The sequence below is a fragment of the Dermacentor albipictus genome, chromosome 4 (genome assembly GCF_038994185.2).
Source record: "Dermacentor albipictus isolate Rhodes 1998 colony chromosome 4, USDA_Dalb.pri_finalv2, whole genome shotgun sequence".
Taxonomy (NCBI): Eukaryota; Metazoa; Arthropoda; class Arachnida; order Ixodida; family Ixodidae; genus Dermacentor; species Dermacentor albipictus.
Window position 1 is genome coordinate 22,893,144 of NC_091824.1, and position 14,556 is coordinate 22,907,699.

The window sequence follows — 14,556 nt, forward strand, 5'->3', positions numbered from 1 at the left end:
TGAAATACACGCGCTTGAATTGCTAAAATATTTTAGGGCAATAATTTTTTTTCTGGGAGCGTTTAATATTACAATGTTTCTTCTCTTACTTGTATCCGACAAGGCTAATGTTGACATCATTTGTAAAGGTTCCAGAAAAAAATCTTACCGAGTTCACATCCATTATTTCATTCACAAATATAATGGATTGCTGTTACTAATTACTTGCCCACGAAAGTAATTGAGCAATTACTAAAATGTAATGGATTACTTCACCTTTACTGTCGTCCCTATGTCCCTTAATTATTGGATAAGTACAGTAAATAGACCTACCTTACCTGGCTTTTTCAATGTTGGCTCTTTAGCCTTTTATACGTAATTTATCTTCAGTAAAAATCACTTTTTAAAGTTTTCTTTGATCATCTTTCGTTTTCTGGTAAATAATATAGCGGTGACACTCAAAACCTGCCTAATGTGCGGGCCGGAGAGAAAGGCTGTGTAGTAATGTTTGAACACCTTGCTCGGAAGATTGTACATAAAAATGCAGCGATGCTCGGGTCCGGGTGCTCTATTAAGTGCAGCGCTTCAATCTATATAGGTCTATGGGAAGCTGCTCTCGACAGGGCAGTGAAAAACTGAAAAAATTGCATAAGGCGATTCCGCGGCGTGAACGTCCGATGGGGCCATTGCTGTCGACCGTAGAAGCAGCTTTAATTTTTTCTACCAACATTGGGTGGACCTCTTAGCGCCATTCACTGCTCGGTGATTTAGGCTTAAACGACGAATTGTAGAAGACGGCAGATAACTTTCGTGCTACTTGAAAAGGTGGCCAAATCTGTGATGGTACTTAGTTTATTACTGCGTAATATTGAGCCCAAAAATAGTGTTCGTGAGTTACAATGCGTAAGTGACGCAACGTTAAACAGAAAAACATACGGCGAGAAGCTTCTGCCTATGACAGAGAAGTCGTAGGCTGCACTAAACGAAGAAGAGTTTGGCAGCAGCTCTTGGTGCCTGTGAAGGCCGCTTATAAGCGCTTTTAGCAGGCAAGGAAAAAAATTATTGTAAAAGAAAAGCTCATAGGTTGAACCTAAAACCACACTGTGCAAGTCTGCGATGCTTAGGCGTTCCAGGCAGGACACTCATTGTGAGAAGAGGGTAACTCATGTACTATGGAGGACAGAACGACAGAACTGCCCAGGACTGGGCTCCAACGGCCAAAACAGGGGGAAACCACATTGATGCGATATCCAGCGGCGATTCACCTGGTCCTAGATCAAGAATGATCGCATGCGCGTCCTAGCTTGCCAGCAAGCGTGTACTGGCTGGGGCCTTCACGCGAGTTGCTCTTTGCGCACGAAACTTGCGCGAGGTGCCGCTATGATGGCATCGGTTCAAAGCGTGCGCTCCGCGTGCTTCAGTGCTGGTGACAAGGCACTTGTGATGGCTGTCTCTAAGCGGTCGCAATATCCTATTAAGAAACGTGCAACGAATGTCAACTTGTTGTTATTGTTTTTGCTGGCTGCGTCTTTTCTTTTTTTTTTTGCTGTCTGTGCCCAGGGGCGCTATTCTGGACACGCATGGCGGCTGCATGTTTACTCTCTGATTGGCAGTCGAGAGGTCACGTGTTTTGAAATTTGTGCCGGGAAGCGGAAGTATTGCAAAATGCAATTTTGTGTTTTCATCAAGATGACGAAACGTGACGTGGAGCTGCAAATTTTATGGACTAATACATTTTTTTGGTCCTTGGCAGATATATGGTGATGTTAGCGCTTCAAAAAGAATGTGAGCGGTAGCGTGCAAAAGCCAGTGCAATGCATCTGCAATTGCGCGAATATGTGGTGGCGATTCAAGATATGCGCCATGCCAGCTTGCTGATTGGCTGAAGGAATATCTCGTAGGGAGCGTCACAGGAAGGGCTGTTTCCGAAACGTCATTTTGACAATGCGTGACGTTGCGCAGGGCCGCCATTGCTGAGATTTTCCGCCATAATTTTTGCTGCGACGAGCCGCGCGAATTATGCTAATGGGCAGCCATATGCAATGGCAGCCAAGAGGAATGCGTATCGCCATATTTTCCCCGTCGTTTGGCACCACGAAAATCTTTTGTTCATAACGCGTGCTCATAGTATTTGCATCGCTCTCGGGTGGTGCTGGCATTTGTGTTTTGGGCCATCGTTTTTTAAAAGAACGCGTTTATACGAAATAATATTGGTTGAATATAGGAAAATTTCAGCAATCTTGTCCACTTTTCACTGCTGCATTTGTACTGTAATGGAGATTAATGCCTTTTCGCACAATCAAAAGTTATGACAACGGCCTCTTTCTAACTCATAAAAAGAAATGTGCGCAAGGCGGCGCCTTGAAGTTTCCTCCCGCGGTGCGAGTAACCAGCGAAATGAACAAGAGATGGCAGCGCCGGCGCTTGCGTCGCTCTAGTGGATATCTCTGGCGCGCGCAACGCTATCGGTGATATTCGGCCGTTTCTCAGCCAGCCGAGTCGGGCTGAGTCACTTGCGTTTCACGAAATAGCGATAACGTGGCCTAGAACGTGCGCGCATCATCACTGGTAGGTCGCGCATGTTGTCTCAAGAAAGAAAACAAGCGCGTTGGCTCCAACATGCGATGACTCATTGCATTTTCCGGGGACACGCATCCTAGCTATTGAAGCAGACGACGGCTTGTACGCAGCAGACGACGGAAGCGCGATGCGTTTTCGACGGAACAATCATACGCTTTGAGATAGCTGCTTTATTTTTACTGCGGAGCAAAACTGTTTTGCTTTACCGATAACGCTACATTCAGTGTCTTCATTTCAGTTTCTTAGGCGAAACGTCAAGTTGGCGTCACGTTACGTAAGCAAAACTGGGCCACCAGCGCCATTTTGTTTGCGTCGCGCCTACGTCACGCACCGAAGAAAATGGCGGAATGTCCAGAATAGCGCCCCAGACAATCAAACATTGGTTTTGCGGAAACGGAAAGTGATACAAACAATGACGCCGCCAATAAAGCCGCATGTATCGTACGTTTATCAACCGGATTGCAAGCAAGCCACGCTCCCAGCCGATGCTCACAAAGCGGCATCCCGTGGAAGGTTCCTGAGCGAAGAGCAACTCGTGTGAAGGAGCGAGTGAATACACGCTTGCGCGCAAGCTACACTTTACACTCTAAGAACAGTTTACCTTCTGTCACACAACGATAATCGTCATCTGCCTTGATGCGTTTCCTTTCTTTAACGCTGCGGGCCCGGTACTTTCCAGTAACGAACGGCATGTGCGTTATCAGCATGATAGCATTGCCGACAGGAAATGCTTTCATGCTGATAACGCGTATGCCGTTCGTTACTGGAAAGTACCCGGCTCGCAGCGTAAAATAAATGAAACGCATCAAGGTAGATGACGATTATCGTTGTGTGGAAGAAGGGGCACTCCAAAAGGCGTGAACTGTTCTTAGAGTGCAGGACGCAAGCTGTATCTCCAACCGGGCGAGTCATCACTTCAGTTTAAAAAAAGTTTACACCCTTCAGGTTTTATTTTGTCCCCAAACCATAATCGTCATCTGTCTTGCCCGCATTTCCTTTCTTTAAAGCGGTGAGCCCGGTACTTCCCAGAAACAAACGGCTTGCGCGTTATCAGCTTGACACAGCATTCTCTGCAGGAAAGTAGTGAGCGCCCAGTTTTTAAGAGAGGAAACGCAAGCAAGGCAGATGACAATTATTGTTTGGGGACAAGATGAGCCTCAAAGGGTGTAAACTTTTTTTAGAGTGAGAACGGCGCAGCGATGCTGTTTTCCGCTGCTCCGGCCATTCGAGCCGTGTTCTGGGCAGTTGTGTCCCCGATAATACATGTTTTCATCCCTTTGGCCTCAGCAGTTTCCGCCAAATATAAGTACTCAAAGCTGCGTTGCCTGTCAGAGCTGATTTTGTCACAAATGTAACTGGCTACGTGTAGTTGGTTACATAAAATTATATTGAATCACAGCGGACGTTATCGATAGACTAAAGCAATCGTTAGATTACCAAATTACAAAAAACATAATTGATTACATGAAATACTTACATTTAATTGGTTACATACATGTCTGGTGTTGAACAAAATGTGCAATTGTCCGCGCAACCTGACGATATTCTTGTTTACGAATCCTAAAAACGTGCCTGGACTTTCCAATAGATCAGGTCACGTATCCTTAAGTTTCGGAATAGCGTTTCGACGCCTCTCTGAAAAATCAAAACTTGCTGCGCCACGAAGTACCTGAAAGTCGCTCCTATACCACAAGGGTGATGCTGTACAGTCAGTTTAGATACAGTCAGTTAGATACAGGTGCTAAATGGATTACCATATACCTCGATAACCTTTTACGGCCCGATCTTACACCACGTACACTTAAGACTTTACAATACTTTGGCGTTTTCCATGCTGCAAAAGCCCAACCATGGTTTGTGTTAGCACTGGCGAACAAACCTCGCTTAATCACACTTACTTCAGAAAACAGCAGGGCGATGCATTGCTATTTTTTCTCGTTCATTTCCTTCAAAAAATCGCATTGTAAAATTTGAATTCCTCCTACAATCTATTTATACAACTATCGGTTAATTTTGAATAACCAGTCCTACTTGAATTAATAATTATGTTTTGCATTGTCGGGCTGCAGACTGAAATAAAAAAATTATAATCTGCGATACTAGGCATAAAAAACAGGCATATTTCTACACCTCGAGTGAACTAAAATCGGCAATAATTAATGCACATTGGTAAACACAATAGCAATTTATTTAATACATTCGCGAAGGCAGAGCTTTCTCTTTCATGCAAACCAAATTATGCAACGAGATGGTTTTGTCAGTGGAACATGAAAGCGAGCTAATATTATATATAGCATCGCTGTTTTTTGCGGATGTTCATATGTTCACATTCGTTCAACTTTGCGTGTGTGTGTATGTAATGCCAACAGCAGTAGTGGACACAGTGCAAAAGACGAGCGAGGCTAGAACAAGTGCGCGTGCTACTCCGCCCGTTTCGCCACTTTGCCACGTGCCTTGAAAGAGGACTGACGACTCTATTGAGGGCAGCTGGATCCTGAGGAGGAGGAGGAGGAGGAGGAAGTAAACTTTATTACTCTAGAAAGAGTAATTCAGCGGTCGGGCTGGATGTCTTGATCTTCTATTGGTTGATGAAGATCTCCGGCCTGCATGGTTGGCGCCCCTATTCCAGGGCACCACTGAGCGTGAAAACACAGCAGGGGGCCTTACCTATCGAGTGCGCGAGGTAGCACGCTCACTTCTTCCTTCTTGTCCTTGCCGAAAATAGCGGAACTCCTGATTCGCCTTACAAGGGATGACACGCCATATTTCCGGATGAATGAGCAACGGGCGGCCTTCGCCGAACTACGACAACGCATGCAATGAGCACCCATTGCGGCACATTTTTACGATGAGGCTGAGACCGAGGTGCATAGAAACGCCAATAACATCGGTCTTGGCGCAGTACTCCTCCAACGTCAAGACGACAATGGACGAGTCATAGCTTATGCTAGCCGCTCGCTAGCTTGTGCCGAGGCGAACTACTCTACCACAGAAGAAGTGTCCAGCGGTTGTGTGCGCGACCCCGAAATTTCGCGCTCATCTCTACGGCCGTCTTTTCAAAGTGGTGCCCGACCAAGATGCTCTATGTTGATTAGCAAACATATGAGATTCTTCAGTATGACTTGCCTGGTGAAGCCAGCGGCTACAGAAATTTGGCATCATCATGGTTTATAAGTTTGGCCGCAAGCACGAAGATGGTAACACACGGTCGCGTGCAACCACCGAATCTGTCAGTCGTGAGTGAGAGGACTGTGACGACTTTCTGGGCGCTATTACTGCAGTGGACTTCATCAGGCGGCAGCATGACGACGCTGACATTCGAGCTATCATCGACCACTTAGGGGACCACCCAGCAACCATACCACGCAATCTAAGTCGCGTATCGACGTCGATATATCTCCGAGACAACGTACTTTACAAGAGCATCCGTTAGAATGACCGAGCCTACCCATGGTGGTTCAAAATGACTTGCAGGACGATATTTCCTTCGCTATGACGAGCCCACATCAGGCCACTTAGGCTCTCCACGAACGCTTGCCAGAGTACGCGACATATATTACTCGCCCGGGCTTTCGACAGCTGTCTAACAGTACGTCAAAAGTTGTAGTAAATGCCAGCGGCGAAAGTCGCCGCCAATAAAGCCCACCGGGTTATTGTAACCCAGTGAATCACCACAAAAGCCTTTCGAACAAATGGTCTTGGACATTCATGGGCCTTTTCCTCTGTCAAACGACAGCAACAAACTGGTGATTGCCGCTACTGACTGTTTAACCCACTGTGCCGAGGCAGAAGCGCCCCCGCGAGCTACGGTTTCTGAGGTAGTGCACTTCTTGATATGTCGCATTGTATTGCGTCATGGTGCCCCGTCGACTGTAATCACAGACTAATGGTATCTTCGACTGGTCGCCTGTATTCCCCGAAGTAGAGTCGGGTAGATCGGGCGTTTCCCGAGCTCAAAGGTAGAGGACAAGCGCGCAAGCCGAACGTGCGACTCGCTCTCGGAGGAGGGAATTGCTGATGCGAAACCACGTGAAAACTGCCAACGTCCGATGATTCGCCTGTCCAAAGCTCCCGGCGCTGCCGGAACAACCGGCGGACGTGCCGGCGGAACGAGCGTTCGTCGAGACGCCAGAATGCAGTGGCCTAGGTTGCCAAGGTTACGGTGGGCCGTCGCCAACAGCAGCGACGCGGCGCTGCGATGACGTTTCAATCTCGATGACTGCTCCGACGACAGGGCTCGGAGCGCCTCAGAGCGCTCCAAGATGGAGGAGAGCAATCGAGAAGAACCAGCCGAACGCAGGGCGCGCACCCTCGTTCAACCAGCCGAAGACAACGCCGCTCGCGAGAGCGCTGCAGAGCGCTCAGAAACGACCAGACAAAGATAGCATAAGGGACGGCGTTCACAGCACAGCTCATGGACGCAATTTTTCAATTCAGCAACACCAGCCATTGAAAGCGACTGCTTATCATTCGCAGCCCAACGGGCTTACGGAGCACATAAACATGATCATCACAGACGTGATCTCTATGTTCATCGATGTCCAGCAGAAAACATGGGCTCATATCTTGCCTTACGTGACATTCGCGTATATTACCGTCGTACAAGAAACAACGCGCTTCACACTAGTTATTCTCCATTACGTCTGCGAAATTCAGGTGATGCTACACACTATGCTCACGTGTCATGACCACGAAAAATTGACTACTGGCGCCTAAGAATTTGCTGAGCGCGCTGAGGAAGCTCGCCAGCTGGAGTGGCTGTGCATCGGTCAGCAGCATCACGCAGATTCACGCACTACAATGGACAAGTGTGCTACATTCCCGGAAACCAAGTAAGGGTGTGGACCCCATGTTCGCCGCCGCAGCCTAAGTGAAAAGTGGCTGAGCCAGTATTTTAGCCCATATAAAGTACTGCGCCACATTAGTAACGCCAACTACGAAGTTGTTCTCGACAGTGCATCTCAAACACGGCATAAACAATAGCCTAGCCATGACACAGTTCACGTCGTACGCATGAAACTGTATGTCGCATGTTGGTGACCTTTTTCTTCATTTATTTATTTATATTAGCAGCTAAGAAGGTTACCTCTCTCTTTCTTGAGAATGTGCACGTGAGGCTTCGCCACCGCCGTGCTTTTGTCTTTCCTGTAGCGGTCAGTGTGGTCTTTGCGCGAGCATCTGCGTTGACCATGTTTTTCCCTCCTTTTGCTGCACCGCTTCTTAAACATCGAGCCGATTCTTTTTCTTAGGAAGAGGGAAATGCCCCATGCAGTATTGGGCACTTAGCAAGAGACGAGTCATTAATGAATGAATAAATAATTAAATACAATTGATTATTTAAATAATGAGTTAACTACATATTCATTAAATGGTACTTACCTAATAATTAATTATTTAGTTAATTACCTAATTAAGTAATTATCTGATTTATTTATTTATTTATTGCATGACCATTTATTCATTTATTTTAAGCGCTTTTCTATTGACTTCTAAAGATGCACAAACCAGCACAGTTCTGCACAGCCTTGCACCAGGAATTGTATATCATCTCAGAGGCACGAGGAGGCGAGAGCGGTGGGCAATCTCTAGCGTCATTTACCGCTCTTTTTTGGCACGTCAACATCATGAGCTCGACGCGTCTCTTGTGGTTCGAGACGAAAGCAGTCAACAGGACGTGCTCATGCTAGAGGTCGGGCTAAAAGTAATAGGTTTAAGTGCATTCTCACGTACACCTATGGCGCCATACCCAGTCTTCATTACTGGACGCACTTTCACCTGTGAAAGGCTCATCGATTATGGGATGTAATTATTTACAGAAAACTTTCCTAGAGCACGTTCCTGCAAAAAAATGTCGTTTGCCCAGGTACTGAGAATCATGTGCGGGAAGATATGACATGTCTGTACGTTCCTTGCTCAAATTGAACAGAGCTCTATACCTAGAATATCAACCCTACAGCCTTCGAGTGTTTCCAGTACGTGAAGGTCCAATGTTTGTTCATTAGAAAGCTCACAGCGCCGAGCATCGCGCACGTGTTTAGGACTACCTCGCTGCTCTTCAAGATCTTTAACAATCATCCCAGCCGAAGTTTATCTAATCCAAACACACATTGCTGTGCATTGTCTCAGGGTGCATTTACGTCATCTATCCCACATCCCCGATCCTCACTTAGCATTCTTGCCCTCGCAGAGACCTCGTGCTACGTTTTCTGAAGATATCCAGATTGTCTTCTATCAGGATATACACAGCAATAAGGCCTTCATTCCACTTGTGGTGTCTCGAACAGCCTCGGGCGCACCTAAGTTTTCCGGGTGTAAAGAAGATCAAGAACCCAAAAATACCCCTGAAACAGATAACTCTGCTATTAATGAATGAGACATACTGAGACGGAATACACATCTACACCGTTGCTTCTGTCTCTTCTACCAGATCTTCACGTGCCGTTGTCATTCCGCCTAGGAAAACTGCTGTCAAATTCTAACGGTCACACATGACAACGTCAACGGCCTCCAAGCTTGCTGTCTTGCGCACTGCTGTAAAATACCTCCTGCAATAGACACTTCAGAAATCCGTAATTTTTGCGACTCTAAGGCAGCAGTTAATAGTCTCTTTTTTGTAGACTCTAAATACCACCTTCAAGCTATCGCTAAAAGGCATGAAATTATATTTCAGGGGCTGTCTGGAAATTGCTGCGGCTACAGGTGGCATTCGGGCCAGGAATCCATCAAGCCCATCGGTGAGCACATCCGGTAGTAAGAATGAAGAGCAAGGGGTTTATTTCACGTTATTTACACTGGCTCCAGATAGGGACGCCAATTCCATGTAGCAAGATGGGAAGCGTCTGAGTTCGCATCAGGACCCGTCAGCAGCCCCGCTGCAGCAAAAGTCTGGGCTTTCAGTACCACCGTCTTCTCTAAGAGACCAGACCGGGGAATCTCAGGACCATATCGCGGTCAATCACAATCGTCGAATCGGTTGCAAACTTCCGCCCATTATAGCGCACCGTTACGCTGAACTCCACCGCCTATGATGCTCCCCCACCCCCGCCTATGGCGCAAGCGCATAGTAATCTTGGAGCCCTAGGTCAAAGTTGTTCCCATGGTAGCGTTAGACATTAGCCCTTTTCATCAATTAGTTCCGGTTGTCAGGGTCAGATTCAAGTAGAGGGGTCTCTTTTGGGCTCGTCAACAGTTGGCGTCAACACTGCGTCGACTTCTGGATAGGCGCTGTATAAGGGCGAGCGCAGTTGCCTGGTGGCAAACGTGTAAGGAATGCTCGTTGACGTATTGAGGCGTACGACATGCCAGCATTGCCAGTAATGACCTTGAGGATGAAGTCGCTCGGTCGGCCCATCTGGAAACCCGACGAGATCCGATTCTCTTATCCAGAACCGACGCTGCAAGAAACCTTAAAATAGGGCTAATCCCATGACACATGCGTACTGTTCCTCTCCCAACCTCCCGAAGTGTGATCTTCATAGACCTTATCCGTCCCTACAGCTTTAAGTGCCAGCAAAAGTTACCCGCTCTGAAGCGACAGTATTGTGCCGCCTCTGACTCGGGAGTGGCAATGCGGCGGATTAGGGCGTTCATTTGGTGGGCTGTGGTTCAGAGGCGTTGGACGACTTCCGAGTTCTGCGTGTTGTTCTGCACCAGCATGCCTAAAACGCGGATGGTCTGTGCGGGGGTATGGGGTGGGTGGCGATGCGGAACGTGATAAGATCTTGAGAGTCATGGACCGGTCGGCGAACACGTCTGCCTTGTGTAACTAACAGGTCAGATTTCGTGGGCGAGCAAACGAGACTGTTTGCCTACACGTAGGTGTGGACGGTGTTGATTGCCTGCTGAAGTTACGTGTCTGTTTCCGCTCACCGCAAGGGAATAATGCGGGAGACCAACCTCTGTCACCTCACACAAGCCTACCTCATTACTCGGATTGTCTACATATACCCTTATCAGTGGCGTAGCCAGAAAATTCGTTCGGGAGGGGGGGGGGGGAGGGCTCACAATGCAGCTCGGCCTTCTCCTAATAGGAAACATTAAGTCGAATGCTTCTATCTAAATACACGTAAAAGGAGAATTCGTTTTTCTCAGCAACCACTGCACCAAATTTGATGAGGTCTCTTGCATTTAAAAGAAAGGCTCAAATTCTAGTGATTGTTTGTTTCGAATTTTTTATTTAGGTCATCAATATTTTATTGAAGAGTGGCAAAAATAGAACGTTTTCAGAAAACGAAACAATGAAGTTTACAACTCTGTAAATCAGCAATGAAATTTGATATCACTATTATGTGAATTGCACATAATAGCACATCTACAGCGGAAAAAATTAATGGCACACATGAGTCTTAAAAAATTAAGTATTATGGAAATACGGCTTTTGCCGAACCCTTGTACATAAGATAACCAATTCACGTAAGATGCAAATAGACATATCGAATTTGTCCGCTTTGAATGGTGTAATGGATGCCATTTACAGAACCGCGAAATATGTCATTGATGCAGAACTAATAATTTGTAAACTTCGTGCTTTTATTTTGTTTTCGAAGTTTCGAATTTTTCAAAATATTTTAAACAACGTTTGGGCCCTAAATCAAAATTCCGCTTCCAACAGACACTATACATTAACTTACGCTCTCAAATGCAACAAATTTCACTAATGGCGATTCAGGAATTATCTCAGAAAAGCCTTTCTGCGTTTTACACGTATCTGCAAAGGCCGTGTCGGAGTTGGGCCCGAGCTAAAGCTTCCTCTTAATTTGCCTAGCGATCAAATACATGAATAATAACTGCATTGCCAATGCCAAAGATTGTGCAAACGAATTCTTGAATGCTACGCACTATCAATACAAGTAAAATATGTATTTTTTCATAGTATATTATACTCGTATGTGCGAAAAATTGTGCGCAACATAACTGATTTCAATGCTTCCATGTTTTTGTGTCTATTTAGTAAGTAAAGAAAATATCACACGAACTTTAGAACTACATCAATTCGAAACCAGCAAAGCAGTACATGCCGCTGATATGAAATACGTAAAGGCCATGACATGAACAGGTTGAGGACAAATATGTTAATGAAACCTTGTCATTCAAGATCCTTGTTTACATTCTTGAACACATGCAATGCCTAGTGAAAAATTTCTGTGACGCGGTCATTTGTTCCAATGTATTACGCAAGAGCAGCTGTCACCGGTCGTGTATCGTAATTGCACCGAAATTATAGTCGTAACAGAGAGCACGTATAAAAAGCAGGAGCTTTGCAGAATATACGAGGGCGAGTCAAATGAAAGTTAGCCAATGCGAATATATGACAAACGGGGTACTTTATTTAAAAGTAGCCTCCATGATCATGTAGACATTTGTGCCATTGATTAACGAGTTCCGTAATTCCCGTCTCTTAAAGATCCTTGAGTTGTTGCTTCAAAACCTCTGCAACCGACTTTGACGTCATTGTCTAAGACGAATCTGGTTCCCTTGAGTTGTTTTTTCGGTTGCCTCAAAATGTGGAAGTCGCAAGGCGACAGGTCTGAGCTGTATGGCGGATGTTGCAGCGTTTCACACTTGAACGTTGCCAGTTTTGTATTAACCACATCAGCAACGTGGGGACGGGCATTATCGTGGAACAAGATGACCCCATTCGTCAATTTTTCTCGCAGTTTGTTTTTGAATGCGACACGAAGCCGATCCGACGTTTGACAATATAAGAAACAATTGATAGTCTCTCAATATTTAGCGAATTCTATCAGTAATGGCCCTGACGATCGATAAATTAAAGACAAAACCTTTCCGGCGGAAATGATGGCCTTTGCTTTCTTTGGGGGTGGTGAATTCGAATGTTTCCATTATAAGCTTTGCCGTCGTGTTTCAGGCTCGTAGTAGTGGCGTGATAGTTCGTCTCCGGTCACAATTGCAGCGAAGAAATCGTCACCCTTATAGTGATACCGGATCAGATGAGTAACGGCAGCGCCGAACTTCTCCGTATTCTGGCGGTGGTTCAAAATTTTGGGGATCCAATGCGCACACAATAGCCGATAACCGAGATGTTCATGAATTATGGCGTGAACGGTGACGGTGAACCGAACCGTGACTGATGTTCACACGCTCTGCCAGTTCAGCGATGCTTATCCTCCGTTCTTGCGCCATCAGCTCATCCACCTTTGCAATTTTGTTAGGGGTGATTGCACGATGGCATTGGTCCGGTCTGGGATCGTCTTTGCAACTGTCACGTCCTTCGTTGAACCGTTTGTTCTAACGCTTCACAGTGGCCCATGAAATGCACTGTTCAATGTACAAGGCAGCCATAGGGTGACAATTGTTTTTTGTAAACACCTTCAGCTGTCAAAAACATCACGGCACCACGCTGCTCAATTTCTTGAGCGTCCATTACGTCACGCAGCCATGTTCAACCTAGTGTATGAGCGCATTAAACAACATTTCTCCTCACACCTGCGTGTCACTTTTGTAAATGAGAGATGCCTGTGTGCTACGCGCAGGCCTTGCAGATAGTGAACAGAACCATATGTAGCGCAGGGTGGGTAGACTCACTTTCATTTGACTCGACCTCGTACATTACATATGCGAAGATACAGTGGAATATACAAATGCGAAGATACAGCTTGATAAAGGGCAAAAAAGTGCCACTGGAAACAAAGTTCACTGCACGTATGCGCAAAACCTCGCAACAAGATATCTAAACATACGTATAAGTCTCCAATAAATCTACGTATCTAAGAAAAACACCAAGGTATATAATGGGGCAAACAAGGCAAATAAACATGTTGCGCAATCACAGATTCACAGAATCCTACATCCCTCCTCCATTCCATCCACTCCCCCCGATGTATCGCGCGCGATGAAAGGCGGCGCGCTTGCTTCTCACTTTTCTCCGTTACGCACACAAGATTGAGCCACCATCGTCGGCTCACCCATTCCCCCACACCCCCCACACGCATTCAATCGCACATACAGTATGCGGCACGGTCGCGATGTTATCGCCTTTGGATTTTATGCGGAACATGAGGGTGACGGCTGGAATGCGCCTAGAGTGTCGTTATAATTGCTATCGCGATAATATAATGAGAGTATCCGGCAGCTGAAGCGTCCCATGGCCCATTATATTACGCAAAATAAGTAACAAAATAGAACTTTCACCATGCGACAATTCGCTGCGCCGCAAGAACTTCTTTTTTCCTTTTGTGGGGCAGGGGCCCCGTAATGAAATAAAAAACACAGAGAAAAGTATGTGGGTCACAATCGAATGCCTACTTTGGGCAACTAATGCAGCTATTAAAGGAATATCGAAGAAAACACGAGACTCTTGGTCCACCAAGAACCATGCGCATACTGCTCGGTATCCTACACCGGCGAAACAAGACTTTCTGGAAAGGTTGCGCTCAAGCGAACGCGGGGCAATCCGTCGAGTCCCCACAGTGATGGTGGCGAGCGAACATCGTTTCTTTTTTCTCGTCTGCTAGCGAGAGGGCGTCCAAAACTCTGTCAGGTGAAAATGCACTCGGCCAGAGAAAACCGAACGCGCACCGAAGTGTGCCGCGCGTTGGTCGGGGCCACACAAGAAAAACGCGTGCGCTCTGGCTCTCTTTGGCAGCCCACGGGTAAGGAAGGGAGAACAAAAAAATTGAAGAGGCTCAATATGTCCTCGCGATTAAATGTCAAAGTATAAAAAATAAATGAGAACGTAGTTACCTTGGCTGGATTTAGTGTCTTCACTGGATGCTTTGGCGCAGGTGAAAAAAAAATGCCGATATTTTTTATATCTGACATGACGTCACGAATGAATCACCACAACCCTTCTCATCGGGCCTCGCTGCGGGCTTTGTTAACTTGTCTGATAGTGTGTTGATTTGGCTTGTCTCCTTGTATGGCCCGATGTACTACTTTGGAAAAGTTAATGAACATTTGGCATCAAATATTTATGGGAACATAATTTTGAATTGCAGTTACGGAATTGAAGATCTAAATCACACTCTTGGAAATGTC